The 18,285-nt window shown below is 41.1% G+C and overlaps 1 pseudogene across 1 annotated transcript; it reads left to right on the forward strand.

Annotated features, from left to right (window-relative positions):
- The first annotated feature begins 5,801 nt into the window (after nucleotides 1-5,801).
- On the forward strand, nucleotides 5,802-17,650 carry LOC148115816 (uncharacterized; annotated as a pseudogene). The gene is made up of 7 exons (XR_015731738.1): nucleotides 5,802-6,025; nucleotides 6,935-7,089; nucleotides 8,127-8,563; nucleotides 9,385-9,502; nucleotides 9,623-9,702; nucleotides 10,703-10,829; nucleotides 11,802-17,650. The product of XR_015731738.1 is annotated as an uncharacterized LOC148115816 (transcript).
- The last annotated feature ends 635 nt before the right edge of the window (nucleotides 17,651-18,285 follow it).

Consider the following 18,285-nt stretch of genomic DNA (forward strand, 5'->3'; position numbering starts at 1 on the left):
TTAAATTTTTTATTTTTCACAAACATATCAAATCAGTGCGTGAACAGTGTGGCACCTGGGTGTCATACATTCTAATACAAATAAAACTAGTAAAATCATAGTTATTACATTCAATCAACTTACAGTATATATTTCTAATAATGATACACAATCATATTAAATTGCAATCTGTCATTATTCAATTATTCCATGCTTTCTCTTATTACTTTTATTTTATTATATAAAGGTGTATACACTAATATTCCCTTCTCTTATTTCTATCACTTATTCTAACTTTTAATCATGTCACCCTTTACTAAAAAACGTTTTCTTTTATCCTACCTAACTTCTAATCATGTCATCTACCTAAAAAAAAGAGAGAAAAGGAAAAGCAAATCAGAATAACAAAAGAGAGAAATCACCTATCCATCGTCTCTTGCCTGCTTCAATACATTAATTGGTATGTTTTTTTTTTAATTTGCCTCCCAAATTCCTCTTTTGGATCTTTATCTGTCTGCATCTGTATCTTGACTATTCAGCCTAGGTATTTCTCCCATCTCTACCCTCTTCCACTGCCTAGTTTCCAAAATTTCTGCCCAAGCCCCTATCTTTTTTTTTTTTTTTAATTTGATTTATATGCCGCCCTTCTCCGAAGACTCAGGGCGGCTTACAATGTGCTCAGCAATAGCCTTCATCCTTTTGTATATTTATACAAAGTCACCTTATTGCCCCCACAAACTGGGTCCTCATTTCACCTACCTTAGAAAGGATGGAAGGCTGAGTCAACCTTGAGCCTTGGCGAGATTCGAACCCTGCAGTAATTGCAGGCAGCTGGTCTTAATAAGCTTAATAACAGGGTGCCTTAAACCCCTGTACTACCAAGGCTCTCCCTCTCCCTATCTCCCTTTCAAACATATCTTCCAACTCTCTTAATATATTTTCCCCCTGGTTTAATTCATCAATCACTGTTATTTTCATTGTTGTCTCCTCTTTGTCTTCTTCTTCCTTCATTTCTTCAATTGATTCCCAGACTTTCCTGGGCGTCTTGGTTTTTACTCATCATCCCTCGTATGGTATTTTCCATTTTTTCCATAATCTCCTTAAATCCTTTCTCCATGATGTCTTTTGTGTTTTGAAAAGGTAACACCATCTCCTTCAAAATTCCACTCATTTCTTCCTTATAAAGCATCTTATTTTATTTTTAAAAATTCAACTTTTGTCCAGCAGTCTAAAGAACTATTTATTCAGTCCTTAAGTTGCCCTTCAAGGAGTGCACTAGCCCCAGTTCTTTATATCCCATAGGTCAGTGGTTCTCAACCTGTGGGTCGGGACCCCTTTGGGGGTCGAATGACTCTTTCACAGGGGTCGCCTAAGACCATCGGAAAACACATATTTTCAATAGTTTTAGGAATAATTTTATGGTTGGGGGTCACCACAACATGAGGAACTGTATTAAAGGGTCACGGCATTAGGAAGGTTGAGAACCACTGCCATAGGCAAACAGTCAGTTCCATTTAGATAATCCCAGAGATTATCAAAGGCCTCTTTGTATCTATTTACAGGTTCAGTCTTCTAGCATAACATTCAGGGGTCCCTTTAATTAAATAGCTTCCTTATTTTCATATTTGGGTCTCCAGTAGTCATAGGGTAGTTAAAAATAATCCAATAGATATTTTCACAGTCCTTCATGTAGGTATTCCCAGACTTGTAATTTTTCCTTTTGTCAGCAGGTGGTACTCTCATCTTCAATTTCAGTATTGCCACTAATCAAGCATCATTTTTGTTGTAAAACAATTATAAAAGCAGAATACGTTTTGTAAGTAAATGATTCCAGCATTTTAAAATGCCTTCCCAGTACCATATCTTCCCAGTTTAGAGTCCAATTTTTTGTATATTTCAAAATTTATTATTTTTCTCTCCTGCGCCTTTCACTTCTGGTCTAGTAGTTTCTCAGAATGCTTAGACACCATTTTAACAAATAATTCTGAGCAAATAGTCCTAAATTGTTCCTTGGGGTTAAATTTAAAGCAAAAGGAAATCCTCTACCCCGGTCCAGTCACTCTTCACTTACTTTGCTCCAGCACCAGTCTTAGATGTTCCTCAGTTGTCCCAGCTTTGTGGCAGCCATCTTTAGGCTGGCTCTTCTTGCTGTGGCTGAGAGGGAAAAAGAACCCCGGGTCAGTCAGGAGAGCTGCGACTCTCCTCAATCTCACAGGGTGCCCCTCTTTGCTTCACCACCCCTACAGGGCAGCTTTGGCTCCTCTCAGAGCCCACAAACAGGGAGAAGTCAGCACAGGGAAGACGGAGACTTGTTCCCTGTGTCTGATATCGCCGCAACGTCAACCGGAAGTAAGCCAGCACGGGTATAAAACTTGATCGCGTCATGTGACATACTGTGATGTATTGCAATGTTTTTTGCCTTTGAGGAGCTGGGGTGCGTGTGGCCTGTGTCTGACGCATCTGGCCTGTGGGCCACCAGTTTTATAGGCCTGTCCTAGGGTCTTGGCTCCACCCATCCTCATACAAATGGAGTCTATGAATGTCTGAATGCAGTCCTGGATGACTCCCTTCGATGTCACATGAATCACCAGCAAATCAATTGGGTTGAACTTTTACCTTTCACTGAGGTAGCATACAATAACTGTACACAGCAGCATCAATTCACCTCCTTTCAAGTGGCCACTGGTGCAGAGTACATGCCTATGCCAAAACTCCCAGAAGGGGCCCCTTTGGCAGCCTCGTTGGCTGAGTTGATAAATACTTTAAAAGACAGTACCCCAAGGTCATCAGCTGGGAACGTCCAAGGTAGTCAGATTGTTTCCAAATCAAAACAAATACGAAAAATTGATGAACAATTGACAGTGGAGGGCCAGGCTACAAAAGGAAAGTTTACTTATGCTGTTTTCAGGCAAAAATGTTAAAACTGGCTTTTCTACTTCTGTACCCCAATGGAATTTTCAGTGAAGTTCTACTCTTGGTAAAATAATGTTCCAGGAGTTTCTTTTGATGCCTAAATCAATGGGATGGTTGACACAATTTTGACTTATTGATCAGAAAGAGTTGTTGTTATAGAAATAGCTAGTTATATATTAATGTGTAAAAGCAAAAAGTTGAGGTTGCAGTGTTTTTACTTGTACTGTGCTAAGAAGAGTCGGAAGTCAATACCCTTTTTTGCTTCACATCCCCTTTTCCTCACTCCTTTTCCTTCCGTTAATTTCCTATTTTTATTTTTTTCTTTGTATTATATATAATAAAACAAATAAAATTTTAAAAAGAGAATCTCTCTAGATATATACAGATAATCCTCACAACAGTTCTTTTACAAAACTTCAAAATTACAATGGCAATGAAAAGTTTGAATTATGACAGTTTTTCATAGTTATGACCAGTGGTGAGATTCAAATAATTTAACAACTGGTTCTCTGCACTAATGACTGGGTGGGTGGGCGTGACTGGGTGGTCATGTGACTGGGTGGGCAAGCAGACTGGGCTGCCAGGACCATGTGGGAAGGTAGGCAAGCAGGCTGGGCCGCCGGAACTGTGGGAGGCCGCAGGGAAGGCAGGGAAGCAGGCTGGGCCACCAGGACTGTGTGGGAGGTCGCAGGGAAGCAGGCTGGGCTGCTGGGACCAAGTGAAAAGGTAGGCAAGCAGGCTGGGGTGCCGGGACCGTGTGGGAAGGTAGGCAAGCAGGCTGGGCCAAGGGAACCACGTGGGAGGCAGCTGGGCGAGAAGCGAAGGAAAACTCACCAGGCAGAGATCAGCTGTGCTGTGTGGTTGAGGCAAGAGAGGGAACCAGAGGGCAGCAGCAGCAACTATATGTCGGGCGTGACTCTAGACACTGGCCAAAGCAGGCAAGGTGAGATAAGGAGTGATTGGGAGGGGTGGGTGGAGCCAGCCAATGGTGCGATTAGCCAGTTCTCTGAACTGCGCAAAATCTTAACGGGTTCACCCGAACCAGTCCGAACCTAATAAATAAACCTAATAATACGAAATTAAGAACTATTTCAGAAAATAACTTCAATTTTTCCTAATAGATAGACAGAGGTGAGGAGAACTGGCTCTGGGATATGTGGATGCTCATACTTGCAAATCATGGACACTTATCTGATGAAAGGCCTCTTATTATGTGAGAAACTCATCACATATATATCAATGTACCGTATCATGTATGGAAAAATATTCAGGATGAAGAATTCCTCTCACAAAATAAGCCAAAATGAGGGGAAGCCCATGAAATGCATGTTCAGAAAAACCTTTTTCAAGCATTTTTTGCCTTTCTAAGGGATGACAAGGATTTGAATTTGATTTAAATAAACTTAATTAAATATCACTGATATGGTTATTCATGAGCTGTTTTTAAATTCTGTTTTGTTCTAAGTGTAAAGATTAAAAATACATGAAACTTGATTGTAATTGTGGCGGGCAATACTTCAAGCTTTCAGAGGATCAAGCTACTTTGAAAATATTTATTCAAATATTGTTCACTGATGGCAAAAGTGCAGTGATTTTGGTTTTCGAATCATTATGTCTTTTTTTTTCATAATGGAAGACTGACAAAATTAGTCAGGTTGGACTTAGAAGGAGTCGTTATATATAAAGAAATGGGCTGAAAAAAACGGAGGCAGAATGAGGTTAAGGCCATTTTTTTAAAATTGTTTCTTCATCACAATTTCCTTTCTTTCACTAATTATAGCTAAATCTCTCTTGTCTTGCATTGTCCACCTCCAAGTCCAGACTAATCTTTTCAAACCAGTAAAATATCCATTACATTTGGCTAGAAAAAAAAATTCTTTTACTCCAAAGCTCTTAAGGTTCCTACTCAAATTTCCTGAGGTAAATTTCCTACTCAACAACCAAAATAAAACTATTCATCTCTCTCTCTCTTTTACTTTGTGGTATTTGAGATTTATATTTATTTTTCAGTATTTGCCTTCCTTCATTTTGTAACTCTACTTTTTCACTAATCACATATGACTTTATTCAGCCAATCTTAATTTTTCCATCATGGCGGCTTGTTTTGAGGTAAAAAATTTTAAAGGTCAACAAGTTTGAGCTTTTTCTCCATTTTGGAACTTTTCTTTTAATGCTTCATTTTTATTGGGATGTATGGTTATTCTCAGTATTACAGGCTGCCTTTAGTATTTCCTTGGCTAACCAGAGGCATGAATTTAGAATGGCAGCTGTAATAATTGAACTCACTCAAGAAAAATCAATACAAATCTCAATTTTCCTCAACCTTTCACTTTCCTCCCTGTGTCTCTGCCAGCCCCCTGATCTCCCCTCACTTCAAGGCTGAGTTTGCCATCAGCCACAAGACACAGGCTGGGTTTCATAGAGACTTTTCTTCCTCATCTTTTGACCGCCCTGCCATTTCTGACAGGATTTTACTCATTTTTGAGGCATCCTCTTGAGAATCCCTAGAGACCCTTCAGAGAAGCTGCTCTTCAGGAAAGGGATTTTTGAGTCTCCACAGAGATTTTCTCAATCTTCACAAGATCACAGGCGGTTCTTAGGCATTAAAAAGAGGGAAAATCTAGAAACTGATGCTTGCTGGAGAGGCCACTTCCTTTCTAGATAGGCAATGTTAGAGGGAACCTTTCCTTCAAGTTTATAATTTAATTTTTATTTATTTTTATTTATGTATTTATTAAAGTTTATGGTGCATAAGCGCACCAGGGTCCTTTGTAATTCTACTTCTACTTTTATTTGTATCCATGTCATGTATTCATAATCATGTTTATGCTTATATCTGTTATCTAATACATGCTTGACAAAATAAATAAATAAATAAAGCCCATCATCCCAGACCCGCATGGAACATGAGGTCCTGAGCCCTTGCAGGGTCTTCATGCAATGCGCAAAGGATCCTCTAGGGGGCTCCCTGGAAAAGCGGTGCAGCTCCCTCCCTCCCCCTCCTTACAAGAGAACTGAGCATGCGCCGGTCCCTTTCCCAAGTCAAGAGAGAGATGCTTGCTTCTCGAGGCATTTTCCCATAAAGGCTTGAAAACTTCTCCGCTCTTTCTCCGGTCTCCGATTCTGCCTTCGGGTGAGCCTTTCTTGCACGGTCGGAGAGCCAGGAGTGACTCGGGGTTCAGTGATGGAGGGGGAGGGGCGGCTTTTCTATCGCGCTGGAGACTCGCATGGAGACATGCAAAACTTCCATCAGACTTGGAGTCGTGGGATGGAGGGGGGTGGGGCAGTGGTCCCATGTTCCCCTGCCGCTCCTGTGCATGCACAGGCCAGGCAGGGGAGAAAGCAAAGCTTCGGATCTTCCCCGTTGCCCCTAGAGAAAAACAAAATCTGAATCTCAGACAGAAGGGAGCCATTTATCCTCCATTTGGATGGGAAAACCTCTGCAGGGGAGGGAGAGGAGGAGAGGTCGCCTTTGCAAAACAGAGATTTCTGCCTCCAAGTCAGCCTTGACTCCTGGACAATTTTTTTTTGGGATTTGATTTATATGCCGCCCTTCTCCGGAGACTCAGGGCGGCTTAAAAGCAATAGCCTTCATACTTTTGTATATATTTTATACAAAGTCAGCTTATTGCCCCCACAATCTGGGTCCTCATTTTACCTACCTTTGAAAGGATGGAAGGCTGAGTCAATCTTGAGCCTGGTGAGATTTGAACTTGCAGTAATTGCAGGCAGCTGATGTTAATAACAGTGCTTTAGCCTGCTGCGCCACCAGGGCAATTAATAATAATAATAATAATAACCTTTATTGTCACTGCACAACATATGTACAATGAGATTGGTGGAGCTCCCTCATTGCACCACCCCCCCAAACACAATACAACTCACAGTGAAGACAGAAAATCCCTAACCCAATAAATCATATTAACAAACACTCAGTCCCATTGCACCAGTGTGAACATGTTACACGTTGCGCCGGCCCTGCAATTTCCTGCATATTTCGTGGCCCCATTTTCAGACGTTTCCCTCTCCTCCCGCTTTCTAGGCTGGGAGAAGCGAGCGGTCGGAGTCCATTCTGCTGGCTTTGCATGCAAGGCTTCAACTCCGCATGCAAGTTGGGTGTAAGGTGTGCAAGGACTGGAAGTCGGTTTCCTGCTTTCCTGCCTTTCCCTACTGTCACCAGTTTGGTTCTGGCGCCAGGTAAAGAAGGAGGAGGGAGGTGCTCCTTGGGCTGAGATGCATCATTCACACACTATGATTAGGCCAATGTTGTTGGTTTTTTTTTGTCAAGTCTGGCCTTTGTCATTCCTGTGTTGAATTCCCTAGTTGATTTGTTTACTTATTAAATGGATTTAGAGAGCTCTTTACCTCAATTGCTGTTTGTGATCTTGGACCAGGGGTGAAATGCTCTGAAAAGCCTCTCTGATGATCAGGCAACTCAGCTGGGATCATCAGAGAGACTTTTAAAGCATTTTTTTCTGCAACCTCTTCAGAGAAAGAGGTGGTTTAAAAAATGCTTTGAAAAGGCTCTGACGATCCCAGCTGTGTTGCCTGACCGGCAGAGGCTTTTCAAAGCATTTTTTTGCATTTGCAGAAAAAATGCTTTGAAAAGTTAAAAAAAAAAAGTTGGCCATGCCCACCCAGTCACATTATCTCCCCCCCCCCCACGCCCACAGAACCGGTAGTAACAAATTTTACATTTCACCCCTGCCTGGGACATTTGTGATTTGGATTGTGCAAATGGTTGCTTTTAATTATGCAGCCATAGAAATGATATTAAACTGTCTATTAAATTATATTAAATAAAATAATAGTTAGCCAGAGAAAGCCATTTGGCTCAGTGATGAAAGCACAAGGCTTGAAACCAAGAGATTAACTTTCTAGTCCAACCTTTGGCATGAAAGCCTTGAACCCATCCCAACTCTCAGCCCAATCTACTTCACAGGGCTGTTGGGGGGGAAATATTAAGGACTGGCTAGAGTAATTTATTATTATTATTTACAATAATACAGAAGACATAAAAATAACAGTTAAATTTTAATGAAACTAAGAAGTAGAAATCAAAAACAGATTTATATGTATTTTTCCAGCATTTTGATAGACATTGACATCCTGAAGGGTTCTCTGCAATTTTCTCCATATGTAGAGAGATCAAGATTCCCCCCTCTCCCGTCCCAGACATTGGTAGGTTCATCCAAATTTCTTTTTTTGATTTTTCCTTCCCTTCTGTTCTGGAGCTGTATTAGAGACCAGAGAGAAGATGGAGGGGCGACACCCAGCAGATGCAGAAGTTAGAAAAGGCCCTCCAGCTGCTCAGCCTTGGAGCTGTGGGAAGAATGGGGCAAGTCCTGGGAAGAAGAGCCACAAAGAGGCATCCAATAGTTCAGAGCTCCAATGTTGTCACTTCAGAAAAGTGCAGTTTCAGGAGGGGAGCCGTCCCCGAGATGTTTGCACTCAGCTTCACTACCTTTGCTGTCAGTGGCTGCAACCAGAAAAACACACCAAGGCTCAGATGCTGGACCTGGTGCTCCTGGAACAATTCCTGGCTGTCCTTCCCCCAGAGGTGGCAAAATGGGTGCAGGAGTGTGGAGCAGAGACCAGTTCCCAGGCGGTGTCCCTGGCAGAAGGCTTCTTGCTGACTCAGGAGGAGGAAAACATTCAAGAAGAATTTCAGGTGGGAGAATGGAATCATGGTAGGTCTAGTCTAGTCTAGTCTTTATTGTCATTGTACATCATGTTTACAATGAAATTGGTTTTAGCCTCTGGTGCAATCCATGACAAAAAAATACAACATAAATAGTATAAAGCATAATCCCTATGCAAGTAATTAGGGGAAAAAAGAAAAAGAAAGAAAGGAAAACTAGTCATATGTTTTCACATGTGCATGGAGTGATTGTGGTTGTGTTTAAGAGTCTGACAGCCCAAGGATAGAAACTATTTTTAAACCTATTTGTTTGGCTGGTTATGCTTCAATGTCTTCTGTCCGATGGTACAAGTGCGAAGAGACACTGACCAGGGTGTGAATCATCGCTGATTCTAAAGAGGATCTCTGAATTTGTCAATTTATTTATTAGTTCGATTTATATGCTGCCCTTCTCCGGAGACTCAGGGCGGCTTACAATGCGTTAAGCAATAGCCTTCATACTTTTGTATATACCTGGTTAGTAGGGCTTTGCCCCCCCCCCCCCAGCGGTGTTCTTTTTATACAAAGTCAGTTTATTGCCCCCACAATCCGTGTCCTCATTTTACCTACCTCGAAAGGATGGAAGGCTGAGTCAACCTTGAATTCAATTCCTTTCTGGCAGAGTTTTCTGGGCTTATTAACTCCTAAGGGAATTTATTTTATTCTTCCAGAGGATCTATTTGGGGTAATTCTTCCATTCTGTTTCAAGTTGTAGCAATGGACATTGGGGTCTGGTAATTTAAAGGTGCAGTATAATAATTCATTTCTATGTCTCTGCTCTTCCTTTGTTTCTCATATCACATCATGTCCAGAAATCCGTGGAGGCTTTGATTGAGTATCCCAAGTGGGGGAAAGATTCATTCAGAACTTCTCAAGAGCTGCTCTTCAGGGAGAACTTCCAGAAAGATCAAAGCCAAGACGCTACGCAAGGTAAGAAAAGCTCTTTCTGGGTGAGGTGAGATTTCAACATTTAGCTGATTATTTTGCTCCACTTTATTGGAGTTTCTCTCTTTAACAAACCTGCTTCCACTATTTTCCTCTTTCTCATAGAGAGTAGAAAACTGTCCTTGGACTTTTTAGAATCACCTCTTTGTGCTGGAGCTGAAAGATTAGCTGAACCGCTACTTCAGGTAAGGAGAAATAAGATTGGAAAAGGTCCATAAATCTTGGATGAATTTCATTTTGTTCTAGAGTTCAATGTATAAAATTATTGTTTCTAAGCAATACAAATTTCATATCAGGTCATTGAACATTCACACTCAACTTGACCTATCCTCTCCCTTCTGAGGGGATCCTTTGTGAGTTGCTTTCTCCATCCCTCCTGCTTCACCATCAGATTTCATTGACCAGACTGTTGTCAGCATCAGGGCTGTTTCTTCTGTCTCCCAGGGTTGTTCACACAGACCAATACTCCTTTTTTTCCCTTTTGAAAAGCATCTTTGGGACAACTGTGACCTGGTGATTGAGAATCTCTATAGACCAGGGGTGGGTTTCTACCGGTTCGCCCCGGTTTGAGCAAACTGGTAGTAGTGGCGGTGGTGGCAGGCTCCACCCACTCGCCCGGACATCATCACGGATGATCTGCGCATGCGCAGAAGTGCCGCGCAAGCAAAGCATGTGCAGAAGCACTGTGCAGGAGTGAAATAAGTGTGCACGCCCTCCCTATTCCCAACCAGTAGCAAAGATAAGAGGAACCCACTACTGCTATAGACATATAGAGTTCTATTACAAGCTCTTTCAACATCTTCATGAAGGTGTGGAGTTCGGGTACGTTGGTTCCTCAGTGGATAAAATGAGCCATTGGAAAACATGTCAGCTGGGTTTTGCCAGGATTTTGCTTTGCCCATCCTAGGAAGAATGGGAGTCACTGACAAGTAGCAGATTTAAGACCCAACTACCAATTGACCAAGAATATTTTAGTTGGTTAAACCGTAAGGCATTCCAAACACTTCCAGCTTGATCAAACATGATTTAGTTGTGCCATCAGCCAAAAGCGGTGAGACCTTATTCTGAATTCTGCAGAGGATGCCCATTTTGTTCACTTGAACTCTTTCCTAGAATTGGTGGAAGAAAATTATCCCATTATTCTTGGGATTAACTGTTAATAAGGAAAATTGTGTCCTTGTTCAGGATGTTGTATCTTTTGAGGAAGTGGCCGTGTATTTCTCCAAGGAGGAGTGGTCTCAACTGGATGCTGACCAAAAAGTGCTCCACAGAGAAGTCATGCTGGAGAATTCCAGGAATCTCCTTTCTCTGGGTAAGAATCACTGTCTGTGCTCAGGAACATAGAGAAGCGGCTTGAATGTTATTACTGGGGGGGAAAAAATCATTTATTTGCAATGCATTCAGAAAGCATTCTGACTTTGTAGAATTTTGTTATGCTGCAGCATGATTCTACGGGTGTTGAAATTTATTTTTTTCTCATTAATCTACACTGGGTACCCAATAATGACAAAGTGAAAAGAAAATTTTAGAAATGTCTGTTAATTTATTAGTTTCTAGCCCGGTGTCTTAACCTTTTGACCAAACTGACTTTATGAAAGAAGGAAATTTATTGAAAGAGAAATTGGAAAAACTGCATACCCTGGCTTTTTACATAAAGGAAATTGGTTTTTTTAATGTTTTCTGCTCATAAAGCATAATATTCATTTCCTAGAAGATATTACCAAGAATCTGAGGAAGAGGCTGAATGTCCTGATGGTGTGGCCTCTCTTGAGCCAGGTTCTGCCTACCAGGATTCGGTATTCCCTCCTGAACCTGGTCACTGGGTTCCTGATGGCCCTGAGCTGCTATAACGGACCAGATGATCTCTAAGAGTTCCCTTCTTAGAGATATGCCCACTTATATGCCAAATTTGGCATCCGCCTGAGTTGAGGGTGGGGAGCTATTGCCATCCAGAAATTCCCTTTGACTTTCAAAGATTCTGCTTTGCATGCAAGTGGGGATGAGACTTTTATTGAAGTTGGGAGGTGCTGGGTATGTTGCTGCCCCAACATAATACAGTGTCCAATATACCTTGGGAGTTTGTGGCACCATGGAGTTGTCCCAGGTTAAAGATTAGATCAGGGTTGTGGTCCAATCCTATTATATGAGGATCATTTTACTTGGAAATGGGTCTTTGCTATAATCTTAGTTTGGACTCTTCATGTTTGCCAACAAAACAATGATTTCAGAAGAAAAGTTTTGATTGTTCCTTTATTCTTGTCACCGTTTTCATTTTTTCCATAAGGCTTTAATGGGCAAGAGAATAAGAATTGCAATGAGGAATGCCAAGCGATCCATTTGAAAGGGGGGAAAAGGAAATTTGTAGATCAGATGCAACCAAAGAGTGATGAAACAAAGCAATCACAAAGTGGAATTAAAAAAAGTCTTCCTCGGGTCACTTGGCTTCCTAACCATACAGTTATCGATAAAGGGGAAATACTGTATAAATCCATGGAGTGTGGAAAGAGATTCAATAAATCTGATAATCTCATTTCTCATAAAAAGACACATTCAGAAGAGAAACGATTTACTTGCAAGGAGTGTGGAAAGACCTTCTCTTATAATTACCATCTTATAAGACATCAAGGGATCCACACAGGAGAGAAACCGTATCAATGCATGGAGTGTGGAAAGAACTTCTCTTATAATTACCATCTTATAAGACATCAAAGGATCCACACAGGAGAGAAACCGTATCAATGCATGGAGTGTGGAAAGACATTTACTCGTAGCACTCATCTTAAGTGTCACAAGCGGATCCACACAGGAGAGAAGCCATATCAATGCATGGGGTGTGGAAAGACATTTACTCGTAGCAGTAATTTTAATACCCACAAGAGGATCCACACAGGAGAGAAGCCATATCAATGTATGGAGTGTGGAAAGACATTTACTCGTAGCAGTAATTTTAATACCCACAAGAGGATCCACACAGGAGAGAAACCATATCAATGCATGGAGTGTGATGAGACCTTCTTTTATTCTAGGACTCTCATAATCCATCAGAGGAATCACAGAGGAGAAAGACCTCATAAATGCATGAAATGTGGAAAAACCTTTACATGTAACAGCAGTCTGAAATCCCACAACGTGATCCACACAGGAGAGAAGCCATATGAATGCATGGAGTGTGGAAAGACATTTACTCGTAGCAGTAGTCTTAATTCCCACAACTTGACCCACACAGGAGAGAAGCCATATGAATGCATGGAGTGTGGAAAGACATTTACTCGTAGCAGTAGTCTTAATTCGCACAACTTGACCCACACAGGAGAGAAGCCATATGAATGCATGGAGTGTGGAAAGACCTTCCGTTATTCTAAGTCTTTTATAAATCATCGAAGGAATCACACAGGAGAAAGAGCTTATAAATGCATGTAGTGTGGAAAGACGTTTATGTGTAGCTGTCATCTTAATTCCCACAAGAGGATCCACACAGAAGAGAAGCCATATCAAAGCATGGAGTGTGGAAAAGGTTTTAGGAAGTGTAGTCATCTTACCTCCCATAATAGGATTCACACAGGAGAGAAACCGTATGAATGCATGAAGTGTGGAAAGACCTTTACTTGTAGCACTCATCTTAATTCCCACAAGACGATCCACACAGGAGAGAAACCGTATCAATGCATGGAGTGTGGAAAGACTTTTACTCATAGCAGTAATTTTAATACACACAAGAAGATCCACACAGGAGAGAAACCGTATCAATGCATGGAGTGTGGAAAGACTTTTACTCGTAGCAGTAATTTTAATACTCACAAGAAGATCCACACAGGAGAGAAACCATATCAATGCATGGAGTGTGGAAAGACTTTTACTCGTAGCACTCATCTTAATATCCACAAGCGGATCCACACAGGAGAGAAACCGTATCAATGCATGGAGTGTGGAAAAACCTTTACTAGTAGCAGTGGTGTGAAATCCCACAATTTGATCCACACAGGAGAGAAACCATATCAATGCATGGAGTGTAGAAAGACCTTCTGTTATTTTAAGTCTTTTATAAATCATTGAAGGAATCACACAGGAGAAAGAGCTTATAAATGCATGTAGTGTGGAAAGACGTTTACACGTAGCTGTCATCTTAATTCCCACAAGAGGATCCACACAGGAGAGAAGCCATATCAAAGCATGGAGTGTGGAAAGGGTTTTAGGAAGTGTAGTCATCTTACCTCCCATAATAGGATTCACACAGGAGAGAAACCGTATGAATGCATGAAGTGTGGAAAGACCTTTACTTGTAGCACTCATCTTAATTCCCACAAGACGATCCACACAGGAGAGAAACCGTATCAATGCATGGAGTGTGGAAAGACTTTTACTCATAGCAGTAATTTTAATACACACAAGAAGATCCACACAGGAGAGAAACCGTAGCAATGCATGGAGTGTGGAAAGACTTTTACTCGTAGCAGTAATTTTAATACTCACAAGAAGATCCACACAGGAGAGAAACCATATCAATGCATGGAGTGTGGAAAGACTTTTACTCGTAGCACTCATCTTAATATCCACAAGCGGATCCACACAGGAGAGAAACCGTATCAATGCATGGAGTGTGGAAAAACCTTTACTAGTAGCAGTGGTGTGAAATCCCACAATTTGATCCACACAGGAGAGAAACCATATCAATGCATGGAGTGTAGAAAGACCTTCTGTTATTTTAAGTCTTTTATAAATCATTGAAGGAATCACACAGGAGAAAGAGCTTATAAATGCATGTAGTGTGGAAAGACGTTTACACGTAGCTGTCATCTTAATATCCACAAGAGGATCCACACAGGAGAGAAGCCATATCAAAGCATGGAGTGTGGAAAGGGTTTTAGGAAGTGTAGTCATCTTACTTCCCGTAATAGGATTCACACAGGAGAGAAACCGTATGAATGCATGAAGCGTGGAAAGAGCTTTACTCGTAGTAATCGTCTTAATTCCCACAAGAGGAGCCAGACGGAAGAGAAGTCCTATAAATGTGTGAAATGTGGAGATGACCTTAGAAAGAGTTGTGATCTCACTTCCAATAAAAGAATCCATACAGGTGAGAAACCATATGAAACCATATGCATGTAGTGAGGAAAGAGATTTGCAAGGAGTAATGCTCTTACTCGCCATAGTGGAATCACACATGGCAGAAACCATATCAATAAAGGAAGTGTGTGTAGAATTCCCAAGAGAAATCCAGGTAATAATCCTCAGGTAATGACTGCAGTTGAGCCCAAAATTTCTGTTGCTAAGTAAAAGACTTACTGTGTTTTGGCGTATATTATACTTTTTCTTGCCACATTTCTTAACAGAATCACTGTAATTGTTAAGTTAGTAACACTGTTGTGAAATGAATCTGGCTTCCCCATTGGTTTTGCTTGTCAGTAGCTCACAAAAAGTGATCACATGATCCAGGGATTCTGCAGCTGTCACAAATCAGTTGCCATGCATCTGAAATCGGATCAGGTGACCATCAGGATGTTGTCCATAAGTGTGAAAAATGTTCAGAAATCATGTTTTTCAGTGCTTCTATAACTTTGAATAATCATTATATGAACTGTAGAAAATCAAGGACTACCTATAGTTGTGTCAAATCTTATGCTAGGACCATTTGCGTTATAATCCAAATAAATTGTAGACCTTCTTAGATATGTATGCATAAATTGCCTTTCTAATGCAAACCCACACAGTGTAGATCCCTAATCCTGCTTGTAATTTTTACTAAGTCCAATTCTAAATGTAGAAATATTCTTGAGTGTTTTTCATTATATTTCAGATATTCCAAAATACCAAATGCAATTATCACTTTCCATCTCCCATCTAACAGTGAGGATGTTTTGCTTACAAAGCCGTGTCTCCTTGCATGGAAAGGAAGTGGGCCTCCCTCTGACTCATAGACTGCCTTCCTCTTGCTCTGCAAAGATCTGTCAAGGCGGAAGTTGGACTCGGAGGAAACTGCTCCCTGCAAACTTTCTCCTCCACTTCTTCCACACTTAGCAGAGTTGTCCTCCACCTCTTGCTTTGCAGGGAGGGGTTTACCGGACAGGGAAACAAACCCGAACGATGTCTGAGATTGGGAGAATGTCTCCCTCGGCATGCTGTGCACGTGCACACACAGACAAACACACACACACCAATCCAAGCTTGGAGACTTATCCGCATTTGAGCTTGCAAACTGCCAATCATGGCTGGGCTTGAGAAGAAGGCACCGAATTTTCCACACCTTGAGTTAGCCAGTGCAACTTATTCCATCCTGACCCAGCTGTCCCATGTCAGCCTCACCCAGTGAGTGGTATCGAACTGACCATGCCCACTTGGCCTCTGTGAGTTGTCATAGTCTTACATGCAACTAGCCCTTTGAGGGCAACCATAATGCTGATGCGGCCCTCAATGAAATAGAGTTTGACACCCCTGCTCTGCACCATCCCCATGAACATGTGATCAAATGCTTGTCAACTGGTTCCTATTAATGCCAGTTGCAGTGCCCTGGGGTCATATTCAGAAATTAACTTCAGTTTCTCTTGACAAATAGATAGATAGAGGTGGGGAGAACTGGCTCTGGGAGATGTAGATCATCCTACTCGCAAATTTTTTTTTATTTCATTTTTTAAATTTGATTTGTATGCCGCCCTTCTCCGGAGACTCAGGGCGGCGTACAATGCGCTAAGCAATAGCCTTCATACTTTTGTATATTTATACAAAGTCAGCTTATTGCCCCCACAAACTGGATCCTCAATTTACCTACCTTAGAAAGGATGGAAGGCTGAGTCAACCTTGAGCCTGGCGAGATTCGAACCTGCAGTAATTGCAGGCAGCTGGTTTTACTAACAGGGTGCTTTAGATTACTGTACTACCAAGGCTCCTTGGTAGTATCACAGAAAGCCAGCATGGCTTTGCTTAAAAGATCGTGCCAAAACAATGATTTTATTCTTTTGACAAAGTGACTAAATTAGTAGGTTCTGCCTTAGGCCCTGTACTCTTCAATATCTTGATAAAAGGCTTAGATGAGGGAATAGAAGGGGAACTCATCAAATTTGCAGGTGACACCAAATTGGCAGGAATAGGTGCAGGTGACACCAAATTGGCAGGAGACAAGTTCAGAATCCAAGAAGATCTTGACAAACATGAAGAATGGGCCCTATCCAAGAAAATAAAAATGGGGAGAAAAGCAAGGGTTTACACCTAAGTTAAGCAACAACAACAACAACAACCACCCAAAAGGTACAAGTACAGATTAGGCAAAACCTAGCTCAAAAACAGTAACTGAGAGGAACTTTGGAGTCCTGGTGGACGATCACTTAAATATCAGCCAGCAATGTGTGGCAGCAACCAAAAAAGCGAATACAATCCTTGGTGCATAAACGGGGGCAAAAAGTAAATTGTGAACTATTAGTATCACTTTACAAAAACTTAGTAAGACCATACCTGGAATACTGCATTCATTACTAGTTACCATATTCCAAAAAAGATGTTGAGACTTTGGACAAAGTGCAGAGAAAAGCAACTAAGATGAATAAGGTCCTGGAGTCTAAAAACATGAAGAACGGTTGCAGGAGTTGGGTATGGTTTGAGAAAAGAAGGACTGGGGTGACATGATAGCAGTGTTCTAGTATTTGAGAGGTTGCCACAAAGAGGAGGCGGTCAACTTATTTTCGAAAGCACCACGAGGCAAGACAAACAATGGATGGAAACTAATCAAGGAGAGAAGCAACCTGGAATTACGGAGAAACTTTCTAACAGTGAGGAGAATTGCCTTCAGAAGTTGTTGGTGCTTCATCACTGGAGGTTTTGAAGAAGAGACTTGATAGCCTCTTGTCTGAAATTGTATAGGATCCCTTGCTTGAGCAGGGGCCAGACTACAAGACCTCCAAGGTCCCTGCCAGCTATATTTTGATCGATTGAAATTTATTTGATCAAAGGCTGCATCCCATTTATATCATTGTATCCCTTTTGAAAAAGCTTCAGGATGAAGAATTTCTCTCACAAAAGAAGCCAGAATGAGGGGAACCCATGAAATGCATGTTCAAAAAAACCTTTTTCAAGCATTTTGCCTTTATATTATATGACAAGGTTTAGGAAAAAGTCTAAATGTGATTAAAATATAATTAAATATCACTGGTATGGTTATTCATGAGACGTTATTAAATTCCACTTTGTTCTAACTGTACAAATTAAAAATACATGAAACTTTTTGAAAGATTTGTGGGAGGCAATACTTCAGCTTTCAGAGGACCAGGCTTCTTTGAAAATATTTATTCCAATATTGTTCATTGACGGTTCTGCCTCAAACAGGTGAAACGGCACTGATTAGGGTTTTCTAATCATGTCCATTTTTTTCATAACGGAAGACACAAAAATGAAACACCTTGGATTTAGAGAATCCATAGATTCTTTTATAGAGAGAATCTATATAGAGCTATATAGAGAAATGGGCTGGACAGAACAGAGCCAGAATGAGAGTTTATGGGCACTCTTTTAAAATTGCTTCTTAACCACAATTTTCCCTCCTTCCTTCCTTTAATTAATTGTGGATAAATCTGTTTTTTCTTAAAACTGTTATCTCCAAATCCAGCGTAATCTTTTCAAGCCAGTGAAATCTTAATTACTTTTGGCTAGAAAAAATATATTTTAATTTAATTGGGGGGAAAATCAATACAAATCTTAATTTTCCTCAACCTGTCGCTTTGCTCCCTGTGTCTCTGCCAGCCCCCTGATCTCCCCTCACTTCAAGGCTGAGTTTGCCATCAGCC

The sequence above is a fragment of the Pantherophis guttatus genome, chromosome 2 (assembly GCF_059756535.1).
Source record: "Pantherophis guttatus breed Tessera chromosome 2, ASM5975653v1, whole genome shotgun sequence".
Taxonomy (NCBI): Eukaryota; Metazoa; Chordata; class Lepidosauria; order Squamata; family Colubridae; genus Pantherophis; species Pantherophis guttatus.